Consider the following 18,966-nt stretch of genomic DNA (forward strand, 5'->3'; position numbering starts at 1 on the left):
TCGAGACCAGCCTGGTCTGCAAAGTGAGTTCCAGGACAGCCAGGGCTACACAGAGAAACCCTGTCTGGAAAGAGAGAGAGAGAGAGAGAGGGAGAGGGAGAGACAGAGAAAGAGAGAGAGAGAGAGAGAGAGAGAGAGAGAGAGAGAGTGTGTGCGCGCGCGCGCGCGCGCGCCTAAGTGTATGTTCACCATGAGTGTATGTCCACCACATACATGCAGGAACCTGTGGAGGACAGAAGATTCATCAGATTTCCTAGAACTAATGTTACAAGTAGCTGTGGGCCACTGTGTGGGTGCTGGGAACCGAACCCAGGTCCTTCGCAAAAGCACTAAGTGCTCTTAACCACTGAGCCATGTCTCCAGCCCCAGCCCCTCCCTCCCTTAAATTGCTTTTGTCAATTTACAAGTAATGAATACAGAGATCTGGCTGGTACATAAAGAGTCACAGAGAAAGGATTAGAGGTTAATAACCCCGCCTGGTTTCTGCCAGGGTTCTCTGTTTCCTGGTCATCCAAGACATGAGGAGTCTCACCCAATCTCACGTGAACACCTACAAATTTTCCTCACTGACTGTACCCTTTCAAACCATGAGCCAAAATAACGTCCCCCTCCCTGAAGTTGCTTATTTTTCAGGTGCTTGGTCTCAGCAATGAGAAAATAATAACTGCAGAGGGGTCCAAGTCATTTAGGGAGCTCAAAATGCCAAGGATAGTTTGAAATGAGGATGGCTTGCTCTCACCCACCCTCTAGAGATTCTCATAGAGTCAATCAGGGTGTGGTTGGGGCCCGGAGAGTTTTGAAAAACCTCCATGTGATTCTAGTATATGGGCCAAGACAGGGAAATACTGCAGGAGGAGAAGTTAAAAATAATAATGAGAATAATTGGATCCCGAAGTTCATCATACGAAGACGTGGCCCTGGAACTTGGCATTTGAAACTGTCACCATGGAGACAAGCCTCAAAGAATTTTGGAAAGAAGCTTCTGTTCCAGAACTTTCTTTTTTTAATTTTCTCATGTCTACAAGCAGGGGAATCTTAAATTGAGGTCAGTGAAATATATTACATACAACGAGTGTGTGTGTGTGTGTGTGTGTGTGTGTGTGTGTGTGTGTGTGTGTAAATGTAGTCTGTCATCTATTCCAAGTTGAAGACCGAACAGTTTGTAATTAATAATAATCCTCTGTGTGTTTATTTGGAACCAAGCAGCTGCAAGACACAGGAAAACTTCTGGCTGCAAAAGGTATGCACCTGAGTTTTGAAGGGGGCCCGTGTCCATAACCCAAAATCTTAGGCAAGAAAGGTATAATATGAGATGATTTATTTGATATACTTATAGTACTGACCTTGTAAGATCCCTTGAGAGATCAGTTCTCATAGCTGCAAGGTCTCTTGTCATTTGAACCGGAAATGTGCCCTATAGGCTCACATTTTGAATGATCAGTCTCTAGTTTGTGGTGCTCTTGGGTCTTGTTTTGTTTTGCTTCTGAGACAAAGTTTTACTGTGTAGCCCTGGTGGCCTGAAACTCACAAAGCTTCTCTTGCAGGGATGAAAGGCATGTACCACCTCACCCAACTGTGTGCTATTTTGGAGTTTTTGGAAACTTTAGGAATTTGGTCCTTGCCAAAGTGGAGGAAGTAACCACTTTTTCTAGTCCCACATAAACTTCTGTTGCTGACGTGAGCATCATCACCATGTCATATCTATCCCATCGTGATGGACTGAAATCCCTTTGAAACTGTGAACCAAAGTAAGACTTTCCTCCCATAGATGATGTCTGTCAGGGATTTGTCATGGAAGTGGCAAAGTGAGTCATCACAAGTGCCATTGGCAATGAGCTGTCGTGGTTTTGTAAGACATGGGGCCATTCTGTCCATAGATGTTTTGCATCTGCCAGCTTTGCCAGTTTCTATTCTGAGGCTAAATGAGTCAGGGTTTTCGGAGGGCACGATGACAGCAGTGACACTAACATCTATGAACGCCCACCTTGCACTCACTAATAGTGCCAGGCACTGAGCTGAACCCTGGACAGGCACAGTTGAGTGTGAATTAATAATGGGGAGCTTTCTGAGAAGGGCAGTGTGAGGTGCTTCTGTGCTCCAATCAATATAGCAGAATGCACTTAGACAAGCCTCGATGATACTGATCAACCAATTGATTGGGTGCAATCAAGAGATTCAGCCTCAAGGTATGGCGGTGTAGGCCTGTAATCCCAGCCACCTGGGTGCTGACAAGGAGGATCTTATGTTCAAAGCCTAAGGCTAATAGAGTAGGTTCAAGGCTGACCTTGGCAAGTGAGCGAGACCTGATCTTAAAGTGAAAAATATGAAAAGGGACTGATAATATAGCTCAGTGGTAGAAATTAGCATGTGTGAAGATCTAGTTTCCATCCCCAGTAACACACACACACACACACACACACACACACACACACACACACACACGTGCATGCACAGTGATGTAGTAAACATGAAAGGTGGATAAGGCCATACTGTTTTACTGTCATTTAAATTAAAAAATAATTCACTTTAAAAATACTTATTCTACTTTATGTGTGTGGCTGTTTTGCCTGCATATATGTGTGTGCCCCATGTGTGTGCCTGTTTGATCCTCTAGAACTGTGGTTACAGCTGGTTGTGAGTGCCATGTGGGTGCTGGGAATTGAACTCCGGTCTTCTGCAAGAGCAACAAGTGCTCTTAACCTCTGAGCCACCTCTCCAGGCCCTGTCTTTATTTGTTTAACAATAGGAGTACATTTTAAAACGGAGATAAAATATAACAAAGGAATAGACCAGTTACATAGTCCTTTATAAACCTTATCAAATATTACATACTATGTGTAACTATGTGCTATGATGCATAAAGTTTATTTTTATTTATTAGTGTGTGTGTGTGTGTGTGTGTGTGTGTGTGTGTGTGTGAATACAGACACATCCGTGTCACAACACATGTACGGAGGTTCCAGGAATCAAACTCAGGTCATCAGGCATGTACAGCAATTTTTTTTTTTTTAAACTCTGAGCCATATTGCTGGCCCGAGCTGTACAATTGGCACAAGGAAGTAGTCTTGCACCAGCATCACTACAAACAAGAGAGGAAGGTATTGTGTTCATTGTTTGGGACGGGGTCTCACTCTGTAGTGCAGGCTCGCATAGAACTCACTATGTAGCCTAGTCTGGTTTCATACTGCTGGTGATCCTCCTGCCTCAGCCTCCTGAGTGCTGGGATTATAAGAGTGCACAACTCCTGGATGAGTAAGGAGTTGTGCCCAAATATTGTCAAGGCCCCACTGTCACTAGGTGATAGAAACTTAGCAGCTGTTTTAATCGTCATGTGGTCCACGTCTGAATTAACTCATTCATGCCTCTCTCTCAATAACCCTTGGGTAGATGCACTGTTACCTCTATGGGTTTTTTTGTTTTTTTTGTTTGTTTTTGTTTTTCGAGACAGGGTTTCTCCTTGTAGTTTTGGTGCCTGTTCTGGATCTCACTCTGTAGACCAGTCTGGCCTCGAACTCACAGAGATCCACCTGGCTCTGCCACCTGAGTGCTGGGATTAAAGGTGTGTGCCGCCGCCACCCAGCCTGTTACCTTTATGTTACAAGCAAATTCTCTCCTCTAATGAGCATCAGAGTAAGATCCAAACCCAGACATTCTGATGCCAGGGTTCATCTTCTACTAAGCACTCTGAAAAGAGGGGGCAGGCTGGCCAAGGAATAGTGAATGTCTCGAAGACGACGGCATTGAGTATCAGTTTTCATCTTCCTTCCAATTATCCGCGGGTGGGAAATTCAGGACAAAAATAACTGAATGTGACAGCATGGCCGTTACATGGTAGAGGGGACTGGAGTCAGGCAGTGCCACAAGCTTTGGTTCTTTCGCTCACAGAAGGGTTCAGCTCACTAAAAATTGCTGCTGAGAACACACATTCTCTCTTAAAACACCCATGGAAGAAACTCTTAAATATAATATTTAATTTTTCTTTATCTTCTGAGGACATCACACATGTATACAATGTATTTCAGTTGTATCCACTCTTACTCCCCACCAAAAAACTCCTCCTGGAACCCCTCATTCCCACATCTCTAGAAATGGTGTGGGGTTTTTTTTATTACATTTAATTAATTAATTAATTGTGTGTTAGTGTAGCTGCACGCATGTCACTGTGAGCATGTGGAGGTCCAAGGACAACAATTTTTTTCTCCTTCCATCATGTGTGTCCCGGGGATTGAACTCAGGCAGGTCGTGAGGCTTGTCTGCAAGTGCCTTTACCCACTGAGCCGTCTTCTCATCCCCCTAGACATACTTCTGAAGAAAAGCAGGACTGGGACAGGAGCTGGCTCCTTGGAGGAAGTAAGGGCAAGACCCATGGTGGATCATGAACTAGTCATAAACACGTCACACGTTACCACTCTGACTGGATGAGTAACCAGAAGTCGCCTCTCTTGGTGGCCATTAGTCACTCCCTGGTTATCATTCCAGCTCCCTGGTTAAGTTCACCAAGATGAGAGAAAGGATCACTGACTATCAAATAATTTGTATCACTATTATCACTTCAAACCCTTCAAACCCTGGCTTACCTAGAAGATTCGTCCATGCCTTTGTGACCCTACTGAGTCTCTCTGTAGAAGTCTGAAAAGGCTGCGGGACAGTATGTTCTTCTTGCCCTCATTAGCGCATCAGTAAACGCCATGCTAAGCATGAGCCTCACTCCTTTGGCTGGTCTTTGTTTCCGGAGGGTTTGAAATAAGAGTCTCCACGCGTGCATCACTGGATACACTGGAACTCTCTGTGTAGATCAGGCAGGGCCTCAAACTGGTAATACTCTTCCTGCTTCTGCCTTGGGAGTGTTGGGTCTGTGTGAACTACTGTGCCCAGCTTGTTGCGAAGCTCTGGATCTCTAAGGACTTTGTCCTTTGTGGTAAATATCTGGCCTTTCCAGAGAAATAGAATCTCTGACCAAATTCACAATAACTCTTACTGCCATCAGTTACGCAAGTTCCTAAAAACAGATAAATGGGTCCGCTGTAGCTTTGCATTTCAACACTTGGTGGTTAAATCCAGAACCTTCTCCAGCTGAAGGGCCCCATTTGCTTTGCCAGTGACTCACTAGAGTCCTCTCTCCGGGACCCTGTTGGAGTAGTGTGGAAGGATGCACCTATTGGTGAAGTTATTAAGGAATAGCTCTACCCACTACATGCACCCTTTACAGCCACCCAGCACAATATCCTGGGAGACCTTTCAGTCACGTTATTGATTTCGTCTGGCTGCACTGGCACCAGAAGTCACATGGTGACGTGAATAAAGCACAAGGGATGACAGACATGGAGCACCTCACTGTCTCAGAGGGCTTGGACCTGTTTCTGAAGGCCTCAGACACATGCACGCCGAGGCTATCAGTCTATTTACATAGCCGTGCTGTGAAACACCACAGGCTGAAACAGTCTGGATCTAGCTCAGTTGGTAGAATGCTTGCTTAGCACACACGAGACCTAGCACAGCCCAAACTGTGGTGGCTCGGGTCTGTACATCCCAGCACTGAGAGGTAAAGGCAGAAGGACCAGACATTCAAGGGCATCTTGAGCTTTGCAGCAAGTTCAAGGCCAGACTGGGCTACACTTTGTGTGTGTGTGTGTGTGTGTGTGTGTGTGTGAGAGAGAGAGAGAGAGAGAGAGAGAGAGAGAGAGAGAGCAGCAAGATGGCTTAAATGGTTAGGGCACTTGCTGCCAGACACGAGGACGCGAGTTCAATCCTTGGGACTCACATCATGGAAGTAGAGGACGGATTGTTTAAAGCTGTCGCTATTGTCTGACGTTCACACATATGCAAATGAGTAAATGTAAGACCAAAAGAGGGGAGAGAGAAAGAGAAGAGAGAGAGAGGGAGGGAGGGAGGGAGGGAGGGAGAGAGAGAGAGAGAGAGAGAGAGAGAGAGAGAGAGAACAAAAGATAGCTGAACACGCTAGTATAAAGACCCAACAAGTCCGGGCGTGGCGGCACATGCCTTTAATCCCAGCACTCCGGAGGCAGAGGCAAGAAGATCTCTGTGAGTTCAAAGCCAGCCTGGTCTACATAGCTAGTTCTGGAATAGCCAGGGCTACACAGTGAAATCTTGTCTTAGAAAAACAAAATGAAAGAAAGAAAATTAAACTACCCGGTCCTCCCCACTAACTAACTCTACTAAGTATATAATTGGGCTTATTATTTCTAAAGTTTTAATTCCTCCCCCCCTTTCTCTTTTCCAAGACAGGGTTTCTCTGTGTAGCCCTGGCTGTCCTAGAACTTGCTCTGTAGATCAGGCTGGCATTGAACTCAGAGATCTGCTTGCCTCTGCCTCTGCCTCTGCCTCCTGAGTGCTAGGAGCAAAGGCTTGCACTTCTACTGTCCAGCATATTTTAATTCTTTAAAATTATATTTATTTTTTTGTGTGTCTGTGTGTGTGCAACATAAGCATGTGTGTATGTTGTATTGTCACTCTTGTGGAGGTCAGAGGACATCTTGCAGGAATCAGTTCCTTCCTTCCACCATGTGGGTTCTGGGAATGGAACCCTGGTTGTTAGGCTTGGTAGAAAGAGCCTTTATAAGCTGAGCTATTTCCGTAGCTCCATTGTTTCTTATTCTGTTTGTTTCTATTGTTTGGTTTTGAGACAGGATGTGCAGCTCTGTCTGGAGACTAATACATTCAGTGATGCTCCCACGCTGTTGAACCTGGAGCTCACTGATTGGTTTAGATTGTTTGGCCAATGAACCCTGGGCATCCTTGTGTCTCAGCTGCCCAGTACTGGCCTGAAACTCAATGGGTTGACCGGGCTGGCCTGAAACTCACAGAGATCTGCCTGCCTCTGTCTACCTCTGTGTCCTAAATGTTGGGATTAAAAGAGCATGAGACTATATCTGAGTCATATCCAGCTTTCACTTGGGTGCTGGGACCTGAACTCAGATGCTCATGCTTGCAAAGTTAGCCTTTTACCTACTGAGCTGCCTCCTGGGCCCCCAGTATTTTGCCTGTAGGGACTAAGTCCATCATTGGCCAAAAGAGACCAACATTTACTAGTTCAGTAACTGGTCCAAGTAATTCAATAGACATCAGGAAGCTACATTCTGGAGATATAAATAGAAAGGAGGCATTGGATCTACCTTCAAGAAGCTTCTAGTTCCAGGTGTGATGGCTCAACCCTTTAATCTTAGCACTCAGGAGGCTGTGGCAGAAGGATCTCTGTGAGTTCGAGGCCAGCCTGATCTACATAGTGAGTTCCAGGACAGCCAGGGCTACACAGTGAAAGCCTGTCTCAAAAGAAGAGGAAAAGGATGAAACAGAAGCAGCAGCAGCAGCAGCAGCAGCAGCACCACCACCACCACCACCACCACCCCTACCACCCTCTAGTAAGACATGCCGTCTCCCATCTGTAACCCCAGCCCTCTGGAGGCTAAGGCAGAGGAATTGACATAACTTTGAGGCCAGCTTGGGCCACACAGTGAGTTCCAGGCAAGGCTGGGCTACAGAGCGAGACACTGTCTCAAAAACAAGCAAACAAACAAACAACTAAAATAATCACAATAAACCTAAAAAAAAAAAAAAAAAAAAGGTTTCTATTCTAGTGAAAAAATGATAGAAACATAATCACAATCCAAACACCACCATATGCAGGCTAGAGGATAGAAAAACAGAGGACTGAAGGCTTGCTCAGTGCTGATCATGTGCACGGAACCTTAATCTTTATTTCACTAAGTTTTATCATCTTGTTAGCATTGCATCTAGTGATTCTGAAGGCTACGGAGGAAGAGTCAGACTGGAAAAATGTCAGCATTTGATGTCATGGAAGGACATACAACACACAGCATTAAAATTAGGTAAAGGGGGTGGGGAGAGAGAACTTGTTGTTCTTGCACAGGACCCACATGGCAGCCAAGACCCCCTCGACTCCAGTTCCAGGGGATCCACTGCTCTCTTCTGACCTCCGCAGACACCAGGCATGCATGTGCAACACAAACATACATGTAGGCAAAGCACCCACACATGTAAAATTAAAAATAATAAATATTAAAAATAAATAAAGCAAGTGTGTTGGGGGGGAGTGGTGGTGACACGCACCTTTAATCCCAACACTCAGGAGGCAGAGGCAAGAGGATCTCTGTGAGTTCAAGGTCAGCCTGGTCTACCAAGTGAGTTCCAGGACAGCCAGGGCTGTTACACAGAGAAACCCTGTCTCGAAAAACAAAAACAAGACAATAATAAATAAATTAATTAATCAAGTTGTTCCCATTGTTTTCTAGCCGACCCTGGCATTTCCTGGCTCTTGGCGTCTTTATTAAAAAACCGAAGGGGCTGAAGCAATGGCTCAGCAGTTATGAGTGTGTGTTGCTTTGCAAAGACCAGAGTTCCGCTCCCAGAACCCACATCAGATGGCTCACACCTGCCTGTAACTCCAAAACTCCAGCTCCCGGAGATCTGACACCCTCTTTTGGCCTCTGAGACCCCACTCCCAGATAATTTAAACTAAACACACACACACACACACACACACACACACACACACACACACACACGAAGTGCACACACATAGAGCAAAAGAAGCCAGACTAACAGACTGACTCCAGCTCTATGATATATACTCTGAATTGGATGACTGACTGCTGACTGGAAGGTGCACTTGAGGGGAACTGGAGCCATGCAGCACGCCCTAAGCCTCACGTGGAGCTTGCCAAGGCATGCTGGACACCAGAGCTCAGGCAGGGGAGAATCTTACACAGGGATCCCAGCTCCTGCAGCAAGATTGCCGAGGAAGGGACAAGTGGCTGCTGCATTGGCTGGCTCCATTCAAGCAGGAACGTGTCACTTCCTCCCCGGTTCCTATATAATTTCTCTTCAGAGGAAGAGGGGGTGGAAAGGATGGGAGCCTGGAAAGAATTTAGAATGGGCCTGGCTGGGGGGAGGGGAAGGGCAGGCCAGTGTGAAAAGCCAGTCTGAGTGGAAGAGTAGGATTTACCCAGCTGTGGCTACACCCAGTTTAAAATCCCCAGCATATTTTTATTTCTTGGCTCCTTCTCAGCCTCCCTTTTAACTGCACCCTCATCCTTTTTTAATTCAGTGCTGAGAGCTCGGCTCCTCCGCTCCTCCCCCACTGCCTTCTTATCCAAAATCTCACCCCTCTCTCTTGGTTGGATGGGTTTTTTTTTTTTTTTTTTTTTTTTCCTTTCCCTGCAAAGCTGAGACACATCAAGAGCAGGCTGAATGTTTTCCTCTCTCTACCCACCAAAGACAGAGTTCTTGCCTCATCTAACAGCAACACACTCATGCACGTTCACGAATACACAGACCTCTCTCTCTCTCTCTCTCTCTCTCTCTCTCTCTCTCTCTCTCACACACACACACAAACACACACACACACACACACACACACACACACACACACACACACACACCCCTACATAATTCCCAGGGGGTGGCTATTTTAGAGTACTGATTTATCCACCAGCTTTCTTCTCTGTGGTCTCAGGAAAGTAATGGAAGAAAAGGAGAACGGGGGTCTGTGATTCATCTGCTGGACTTAGAAGGGGAAGAGCCCATGGTGTCCAGTGCTTCCCTGTCGGAGATGAGAAGACAGAGGGTCTGCAGAGATTAGGATCCTGCTATCTAAGAACAGCACCCAGGCTAGAGCTGAGATGACTTCAGTGGGCTTGGCCTGGTTGTCAGGGACCTGCCACGGTTGGTTCTCTGGGCCCCCAGGTACACCCTGGTACTGCCAGGGCTTCTGGGATAGTCAAAGGTCTTCCCTGAAAGCCACCTCTGGTGAGATCTCTGTTCCAGCTTTTCCGGGAGCCGGTATGTCCCTCAAGTGCATTTTGAGTGTCGTACTTAGACACTCCTCTGACCTTGTGCATTTGACACCGCCTAGACATGGGCCGTTTCCTTATTTGCCCTGTTCCTGATCTGGAAGCTGCCGAGCTTTCCCCACAAGTCGTGACAATTCTAATTGGCAAGGTGTGTGTCAACAGTTCTAACCTCACAGGCCAGTCAGCATGCGCGGCATTGGCATTGTTCACCTCTCCGAGCAGTTCCAGAAAAGATACCAACTCCCTTCCCATCGCTCACCCGATACCGAACACACCCAGCCCAGGGGATCAGGAGAGCTTGTGCAAGGACAATTTCCTTTTGTGCTGATTCATCTCCTGCCACGAGATGGGAGGCAAGCTTACATTTTTCTTTTCCAGCTTAAGAAGGGAAGTACGAGTCTTTTAAATTCAGATCTCTCTGAGGAGAGGCCAAGTGTGGGCAGCTCCTGGCACTTAGTAGGACTATATGAAGTAATATTAAAGGCATGGAGGATGGCCCTATGAACCAGCTGGTAGTGAACATGTGGGTGGAGGCTTCAGGGCTGTCTGGGAGTGGAATAGAGCTGGCCTGGACAGTGGCATGCAAGGATGTACTTTGTGGGCCAGCAGCAACACAGCACTCAGACATTGATCTCACATCTGTTCTCTTGGCCAAGCCGTGAATCCAGGGGAGCATGATGCAGATCAGGGAAGAAGAAATCAATAACCTTCTGCTGCAAAGATGGGAATTTAGAAATTTAGAAGCATTAAAGAAGAAAGAAAAAAGGCAACAAAAACACCCAGGAAGCAGAAGCAGGCAGATCTCTGTGAGTGAGTTTGAGGCCAATCTGGTCTACAGAGCAAGTTCCAGGACCACCAGGGCTGCACAGAGCAACACTGTCTCGACATGCCCTCTCCCAAAAAAGGTCAATTGGGATGTATGTAGCTCAGTTGTAGAATGCTTACCTAACTTGAATGAGTCCCAAGTACTGAAACAAAACAAAACAATAACAACAAAAAACCAGAGATAGAAAAAGAAAATAAAATTTGTGCATTTCAGTGTATATCAGCTTTAGCTTAAACTAGTTAAAATAATGTTTTGGTGGGAAATGAAGGCCCATTATAATATTCTGCTATGTCCGGAATTTTTCACAACAGTATTTTAAAAGTTTAAAAAAAAAACTTGTCTTTTATTTTAAAAAAAAAAATCCCAATGCCCTATTGACACATTAGTTATAAAAAGCTCATGATTACTTTGTCATGGTAAAGATTAATAATATGGGCATAAAATTATTTTGAAACTGGGTGGGGGGTGGTGCACACCCTTAATCCCAGCACTTGGGAGGTAGAGGCAGGAGGACTTTTGTGAGTTCAAGGCCAGCCTGCTCTACACAGTGTTCCAGGACAGCCAGGCTGCACAGGGAAACCTTGTCTCAAAAAAAAAAAAAAAGAAAAGAAAAGAAAAAAAGGGGCGGGGCCAGGTGGCGGTGCACGCCTTTAATCCCAGCACTTGGGAGGCAGAGGCAGGCAGATCTCTTTGAGTTCGAGGCCAGCCTGGGCTACCAAGTGAGTTCCAGAAAAAGGCGCAAAGCTACACAGAGAAACCCTGTCTCGAAAAACAAAAACAAAAACAAAAAGTCAAACTACACGCCAAACAAGATTTCAACAAATTTAGTTCAAGGCTCTAGTTGGCTTTTAAATTTTCTTTTTTGTTTTTTCTTTTTCTTTTCTTTTCTTTTCATGCTAGGCATTGAACTCAGGGTTTCATACACAATAGGCAAGGTGTTTTGTTTTGTTTTGTTTTGTTTTACCACTGACACACAGCAGCAGCCCTTGTTTTTGTGGCTGTTATTTCAATCTTTTGTTACATTGTATTTATTTCTTTGTGCCTGTGCAGATGGGGATGTGGGAGGGCTGTGGAGGTCAGAGGACTACTCGCGGGAGTCAGTTCTCTCCTTCCTCGGTGCTTGCGGGTCCTAGGCCTCAGGCTCGGGTTGTCACCTTGGCAACAGGTGTCTTGACCCACCCACCGAGCCATCTTTGTGAAAGTCTTGTTTTTATTTTTCATTTATTTGGATGTTGGTGTGTGACCCAGGCTGCCTTTGAACTGGCTGTCGCTGTGCAGCGCAGGCTGGTCTCATTCTCCACCCTTCTGTCTCACCTACTCGGTGCTGACGAGTTCGAGTGTGGATGGACCACCCTTGGGTTTGAGATGGTCGGCCCTTCTTTGAGGTTCTTGCCTCACCACTGCAAGACCAGAATGGAGGGCTATCACAGGGTAAAGGAACCAGGAGGATTTTATTTACACGGGAGCCAAGATCTGGACATGAACGTGGGTGCTTTAAAACCCTCGTCGGTGGCAATATGCCAGCCCAGGGGCTGGTGGGATGGCTCAGCAGGTAACCACGCTTTGCCACCTTGCCTCACCACCTGAGCTCAGTCCCGAGGAACCATATAGTGGGAGGAAAGAACAGGTTCTCTCAGGTTGACCTTTGACACTGTGACATCCTGATTTTGAGGCAAGGTACTGTTCTTAGTCACTGCCTTATTGCTCTACTCTGAGACAAGCTGCTCCCACAAGATCTTCAGTGCTTTTCCTTTCGGCCTCTGGAGGCAGAGCTCTACATACTGTATGTAATTTGAGGCCCCTTGGTGGGGATCATAGAGGCTCATTTCCCATATATATTAACTGGAAATTTTGGAAAAATATTACAAAAAAAAAAAAACTCCGTCTCCTTACCATTTGTCTCCCCCCCACACACCTCCTTTTAAGGTGGGGGTTTGTGTCACTTAGGCTGGCCTCAAACTCATGATTCAGTAGAAGCTGGACTTGAACTTCTGACCCTCGAGCCTCAACACCCCGAGTGCTGGTTGGGATGACAGGCATGTGTAGTCACTCCCAGCTGGCAGAGCTACATGTTTTTGAGGTTTTTGTTTCCCCTGTCAAGGCTGGCATTCTGGTCTTTCTCCTTCAGGAAGGTTTTTGTGACTCATGTCATTTGACTTCACAGTGTTCCTGTGAGTTCATGAAGCTAAAATAAACACAGAAGCTGGGAATGGTGGGGCATGCTGCTAATCACAGCAGTCAGGAGGCAGACGCAGGAGGATCAGGAGTTCAAGGCTGTTTTTAGCGGCATAGTGAGTTTGAGGCCAGCCTTGGCTGCATGAGACCATGTTTTAAAAGCCCCCAAATAGAGGCTGGGGAGGTTGCTCATGAGGTAAAGGCACTTGGCACCAAGCCTGACTGCATGAATGCAATGACTTCTTTCCTTAGGCTCTCTCCTGCAGCAACAACAACAAAAAAATCTTAGCAGGATCCTTGAGTGGGCTGGCCAAGTCTTTCTGGGATTTTGTGGTATTGTTCTATGGTCACAGTGTCCAGGCCCCTGGCATCTTCTTGATTCTCCAGTTGGTACATGATTACAGGGGGACCGTCCGCATAGTTAAAGATCCATGTTCCACAGGCACAGGGCAGGGGCATCATCGCTGGGAGTAAGGACACAGTCACGTCCTTGGCTTTCCCCCAAATGTCCTTCCACTCCCTCCAGAGGGAACCAAGGATAAATAAGGCTCTTTCCAGAGAATTCTCTCATTTTTCTCAGTCTGAATGTTAATTCTCTGAGGAGACTAGGCCAGAGGTCCTGAACAGAGAGAGAGAGAGAGAGAGAGAGAGAGAGACTCTTACACACTTGTATGGAGTGGGAAGGACAGTGGACAGTCCAGGGCTTGAATTCAAGCCTGGCTCACGTTCTGGCTGGAGCCCTTTCTTGCTGACACCCTGGTGCAGGACGTGCTGGACACATCGTAGACACTCACTAGCCAGTTGTGAAGAAAGCAGCGTGTTTTCCCATGTGGCCTTGGACAGCCCGGTTGACCTCGCCAGGCTTCTATTTCCTTTGCTGTGAGACGAAGGAGCAGGCCAGCATGAGCTCTGTTTTTCCTCTCAGCTTGAGTATTCTTTGGTTTGAGAAGGAACTTTCTAAATTTAACCGTTATCACTTCTATGTCAGCATGATCTGGATAGGGATAAATTCCAAGAGAACAGCCCTAAGAAGTTTTCTTTCCCAGAGAAATAAGGCTTTGTTTTCTCAGGGTAGCATTTAAGAGCCAGAGGCTGGGGAGGGAAACATCGGAGGGAGTCAGAGATTACTCATCGCCTTGAATTAGTCTACAGATGACTGCCTGTCACAGCGTCAGGTACCTGTGACATTAAGAATATCTTGGTGAGGAGGACAAAAAAAAAAAAAAACACACTGGAAAAAAACCAAACCAAGATAAAACCCGGGGCTGAGGCTGGGGAGTGGGGGGATGGGGTGGGGTGGGGAGTGTTCAGCAGGTGAAGGCACCTGCTGCAGAGCCGGATGACCACAGGTCAATCCCCAAGAAGACTCCCGCAAACTTTCCTCTGACCTCTACATGCATGCTGTGGCATGCACGAGTCCACACAGACTTTTGATCCTTTTCTGCTTAAAGGGCAAAACTTAAACCCCAAAGGCAACCTGCGACAGGCTTTTCCTTCTCTGATAGGCGTGACTGTCCCGTGGAGTGCCTGGGTCCCCGGAACTCCTTGTTTCCCTAGCTGCCTTCCAAGAGACAGCCTGCTGTGGTCAAGTTTGATGGGAGGAGGGTATTCCCCAAGGGGTGGGTTTGGTGGGAAAATTACAGCATCAGAATAGGGCTGTTGTTTTCATGCCCAGAAAGGGTATGTGCTTCTTACAAACTCGAAGAAAGATCCAAGGAGCCAGGAGTAAAATTTAGATGCCATGGAGTCCTAATTTGAGCAGATTTTCTTTCCCGTTGACAGAGAAGTAGGGCAGAGTTTAAGATACTTGGTACTTACAAGTACACAGACATTACACTGAGAACAAAGACTGATGAAGGGGAGATAACTATAGAGTTATTATATGTTTCTGAATATATAATAACATTTTTAAATGATTTATTTATTTTTATTTTGTGTACATCGGTGTTTTGCTTGCATGTATGTCTACACGATGGTGTCCAATCCCCTGCAACTGGAGTTACTGACAGTTGTGAGCTGCCATATGGGTGCTGGGAATTGAACCTGGGTCCTTTGGAAGAGCAGTCAGTGCCTTTAACCACTGAGCTATCTCTCCAGCCCCCTGAATAAGTATTTTTGTGGTGATGGTGTACAATTTTAATGCCAGCTCTTGGAAGGCAGAATCTCTGTTGAGTTCAAGGCCAGGCTGGTCTGCATAGAGAGTTCCAGGCCATCCAGATCTACATAGTGAGACTTTGTCTCAAATAAATAAATAAATAAGTAAATAAATAAAAACTGAAAAAGTTATTGTGTTGTGCTGACAAGGTGGCCCAGTGGGTAGAACTGCTTGCTACCAAGCCTGACAACCTGAGTTCAATCTGGGAAGCCATATAGTGCAAGATGTGAATGGAGTCCTAAAAGTTGTCCTCTGGCCTCCATACATGCCCACACTTACACACAAGTATTTGCACACACACACACTAAATAAGTAAATGTAAAAATAAAATATACAGTTCAATCTGGGAAGCCATATAGTGCAAGATGTGAATGGAGTCCTAAAAGTTGTCCTCTGGCCTCCATACATGCCCACACTTACACACAAGTATTTGCACACACGCACACTAAATAAGTAAATGTAAAAATAAAATATACAGTTCAATCTGGGAAGCCATATAGTGCAAGATGTGAATGGAGTCCTAAAAGTTGTCCTCTGGGCTCCACACATGCCCACACTTACACACAAGTATTTGCACACACACACACTAAATAAGTAAATGTAAAGATAAAATATACAGAAAAAGAAAGCACGCTGGATAGCTTATGAAGCACTGTTATCAGTCTGTTTTGATTAGGACAAACTTGTTTATGTATTTGATGTCTAATCTTACTTTCAGATGTCCGAAGTGGCTATTTCTGTAAGCGTATATGCTAGTTTTAAATGTTATTTTTGTCTTTAGTATTTATATAATAGTAATGTTACTAGTTAAAAATTATAGCTGAGGCCGGGCAATGGTGGTGCACGCCTTTAGTCCCAGCACTCGGGAGGCAGAGGCAGGTGGATCTCTGTGAGTTCCAGGCCAGCCTGGTCTACAGAGTGAATTCCAGGAAAGGCACAAAGCTACACAGAGAAACCCTGTCTCGAAAAAACAAAAGCAAACAAATAAATAAATAAATAATAGCTGAGCATGACGGGGCACCCTCTAATTCCCAGCACCTGAGAGGCAGAGGCAGGAAGATTGCCCATGAGTTCAAGGGCAGTCTAGTTTACCTGGAGAATTTCAGGCCAGCCAGGCCAACATAGTAGGACCTTATCTCTAAATAAAAAAAAAAACTAAAACAAAAATGAAACTCTCAATTTACAGAGGCTAGGGGAATGGATAAGTGATGGAGTGCTTGCTTAGCATGTTCAGGCCTCTGGATTGCACCTGTAGCACAGAAATTTGGCTGGCTTTATTCATTCATTCACTAATTTATTATTTATTTATTCATCTGTCTATCTATCTATCTATCTATCTATCTATCTATCTATCTATCTATCTATCTATTTATTTATTTGGTTTTTCAAGACAGATTTTCTTTGTGTTACAGCTCTGGTTGTCCTGGAACTCGCTCTATAGACCATGCTGGCCTCAAACTCACAGAGATCCGCCCACCTCTGTCTTCTGAGTGCTGGGATCATCATTTCCCATTTGTTTTATCTTTTTTTATATTTTTTTTTAATTTTAATAAAATGTGTAGCCCAGGATGGCCTCGAACTCGTGATCCTCCTGCCTCCGCCTCCTTCAGCAAATCCTACCGGCGTGCGCCGCCACCACCACCACCACCGGCTTGTTTTATCTTTTTCCTCCTCCTCTTCTTCTTTGAGATAGGGTCTCATGTAGCCCAGGCTGGCTTCAAATTCAGTACTTAAGGATGGCCTTAAACGCTTCATCCTTCTCCTTCTGTCTCCAGAGTGCTGGGATTACAGACAAGTACCACTGTATCAGGTTTCCTGGGGGAGGGAGATGGAACCCAAGGCTTTACACCTGGTATACAAGCACTCTGCCAACTGAGCTTCATCCCGGCCTCTGTTTCTTTACGTTTTGAGACAAGGTCTTGCTGCACAGCCTGTTCTGGCCTGCAAATCTGGATCCTTGGGCCTTACGCCTCAGCTTCCGGAGTGTTGGGATTAGAGGCCAGTACGTGAAGCCGGGTAGCTCTCTTTACTCTGAGGGACCCTTTTATACTTACATTTACTATTCATGCCTTGACCTCTCTCTCACATAGCCGCTTGTTTATCTTAACATCTACAGCAGCAGCTCAGGAAAGCGTAACAGTTCTAGACAGGTATTTGTAAATACACTGAGTGTATATGTTTTAGAGGTGAGATTTTATCTGGTTTGCTCATGATGCAATCAAATCCTTTGTGGATGTGGACTCCAGGAGAGGGGACTTCCTTTCCCTCCCAGCTAGGCAGCAGTTCCCTGTTCCTCATCTCAAGTTCACCTGAGTGCACAGTTGAAAAACCTTTTTGGTCCCAAACTGAAGTTTCAAGAGGACCAAGGGACACAGTAAGAGGTGAGGGAAACTCTCAAGATTTCAAAGATAAAAACCTCAGCCTGGTCTTCAGAGGGAGTTCCAGGACAGCCAGGTCAACACAGAGAAACCCTGCCTCAAAAATAAATAAATAAAAAAAATAGAAATAAAATCAGGGTGAGGATATGTAGCTCAGTGGGTATCGTGCCTGCCTAGCATGCTCCAAGCCCTGGGTTACATCCCCAGCACTGCAGAAACTGTCATCCCAGAATTTTGGAGGTGGAAGCAGGTGGATCGAAGGCTCACGATCTACCCTGACTAGGCAGCTTCCCTAGGACACATGAGCCCCTGACTCAAACAAATAAACAAAATGTTTGATGAGATAGTCCAGTGGGTAGAGATGGTTGCTGCCAAGCCTGAAAACTGAGTCCTAGCCCCAGAATCCACTTGATAGAAAAGAATTGACTCCCACAAGTTGTCCTCTGACTTCCACATTTGTGCTATGGGCAGCATACACCCCCACACATACACACGCAGAATATATAATGTGAAAAATTAAATAATTAAAGGTAGGGGTAGTGTGACGGTTTGAATGAGAATGGGCCCCATAGGCTCTTATATTTGAATACTTGGTCCCCTGTTGGTGGAACTCTTTGGGAAGGATTAGACCTTGTTGGAAGAGGTGTGCCACTGCAGCAGGCTTTGAGGTTGATTGGCCCATGCCAATCACAGTTAACTCTTTTTTCTCTCTCTACCCTGTGGTTGTATCTCACGATGTAAGCTCTCAGATACTGCTCCAGCACCATGTCTGCCTTCTGCCATGATCAACACACACTTGCACCACCATGATGGGCATGGACTCACCCTCTGAAACTGTTAAGCTCAAATAAACTCTTTTTATCTATGAGTTGCCTTGGCCGTGGTGTCTTATCGCAGCAATTGAAAAGTAGCTCAGACAGGCAGTGATCCATATTTGTAATTCTAACATTTGGGGGGCAGAGACATGTTGAGACCAGCCTGGATTATATAATTAAATTTTGTCTACGTGACCTCCCCAAACACACACACACACACACACACACACACACACACACACACACACACACAGAGTTAAAAAGGAAACAACAGTAATGATAAGTAAGAAACCTGAACACTTAGCTTGGGGGTGGGGGTCAAAGGTTTTGCAAGACAGTGAACCAATCACATTGACTTCATGAGCAGTTAACTAACAATAGAGCATTAGGAGGTAGAGGCAATAAAGAATGTGGAGGTGGGGGGCTCCCTGCAATCTGGTGTCAGCGCATTAATAAAGTATGGGAAGAGAGCTGTGGGTGGAAACATGTGCATAGAATAAAAGTCAGCCAGAATCTGCAAGTGAACAGAGGAAACTGGCTAACTACAAGAGTTTAGGGTGAAGTTTCTCCTGTTGACTTTTGTCCTCCAAGAACCCTTGTTGGAGCTGATTCTGACTCACAGCACAAGTCTAGAAGAACAGTACCATGTTTGCAGAAAGGTACTCCGGTACACTTTGGGAACTCCAGACAGAAGGGATTACTGTGCTCCAAGTGACAGTCCATGGGGACTTCGTGGCAGGTGCATCCAGGAAATGCCACTGTTCTAGGGGCTAAATGTGACCTGGCC

This window comes from Peromyscus maniculatus, chromosome 9 (assembly GCF_049852395.1).
Source record: "Peromyscus maniculatus bairdii isolate BWxNUB_F1_BW_parent chromosome 9, HU_Pman_BW_mat_3.1, whole genome shotgun sequence".
In the NCBI taxonomy this organism is placed as follows: Eukaryota; Metazoa; Chordata; class Mammalia; order Rodentia; family Cricetidae; genus Peromyscus; species Peromyscus maniculatus.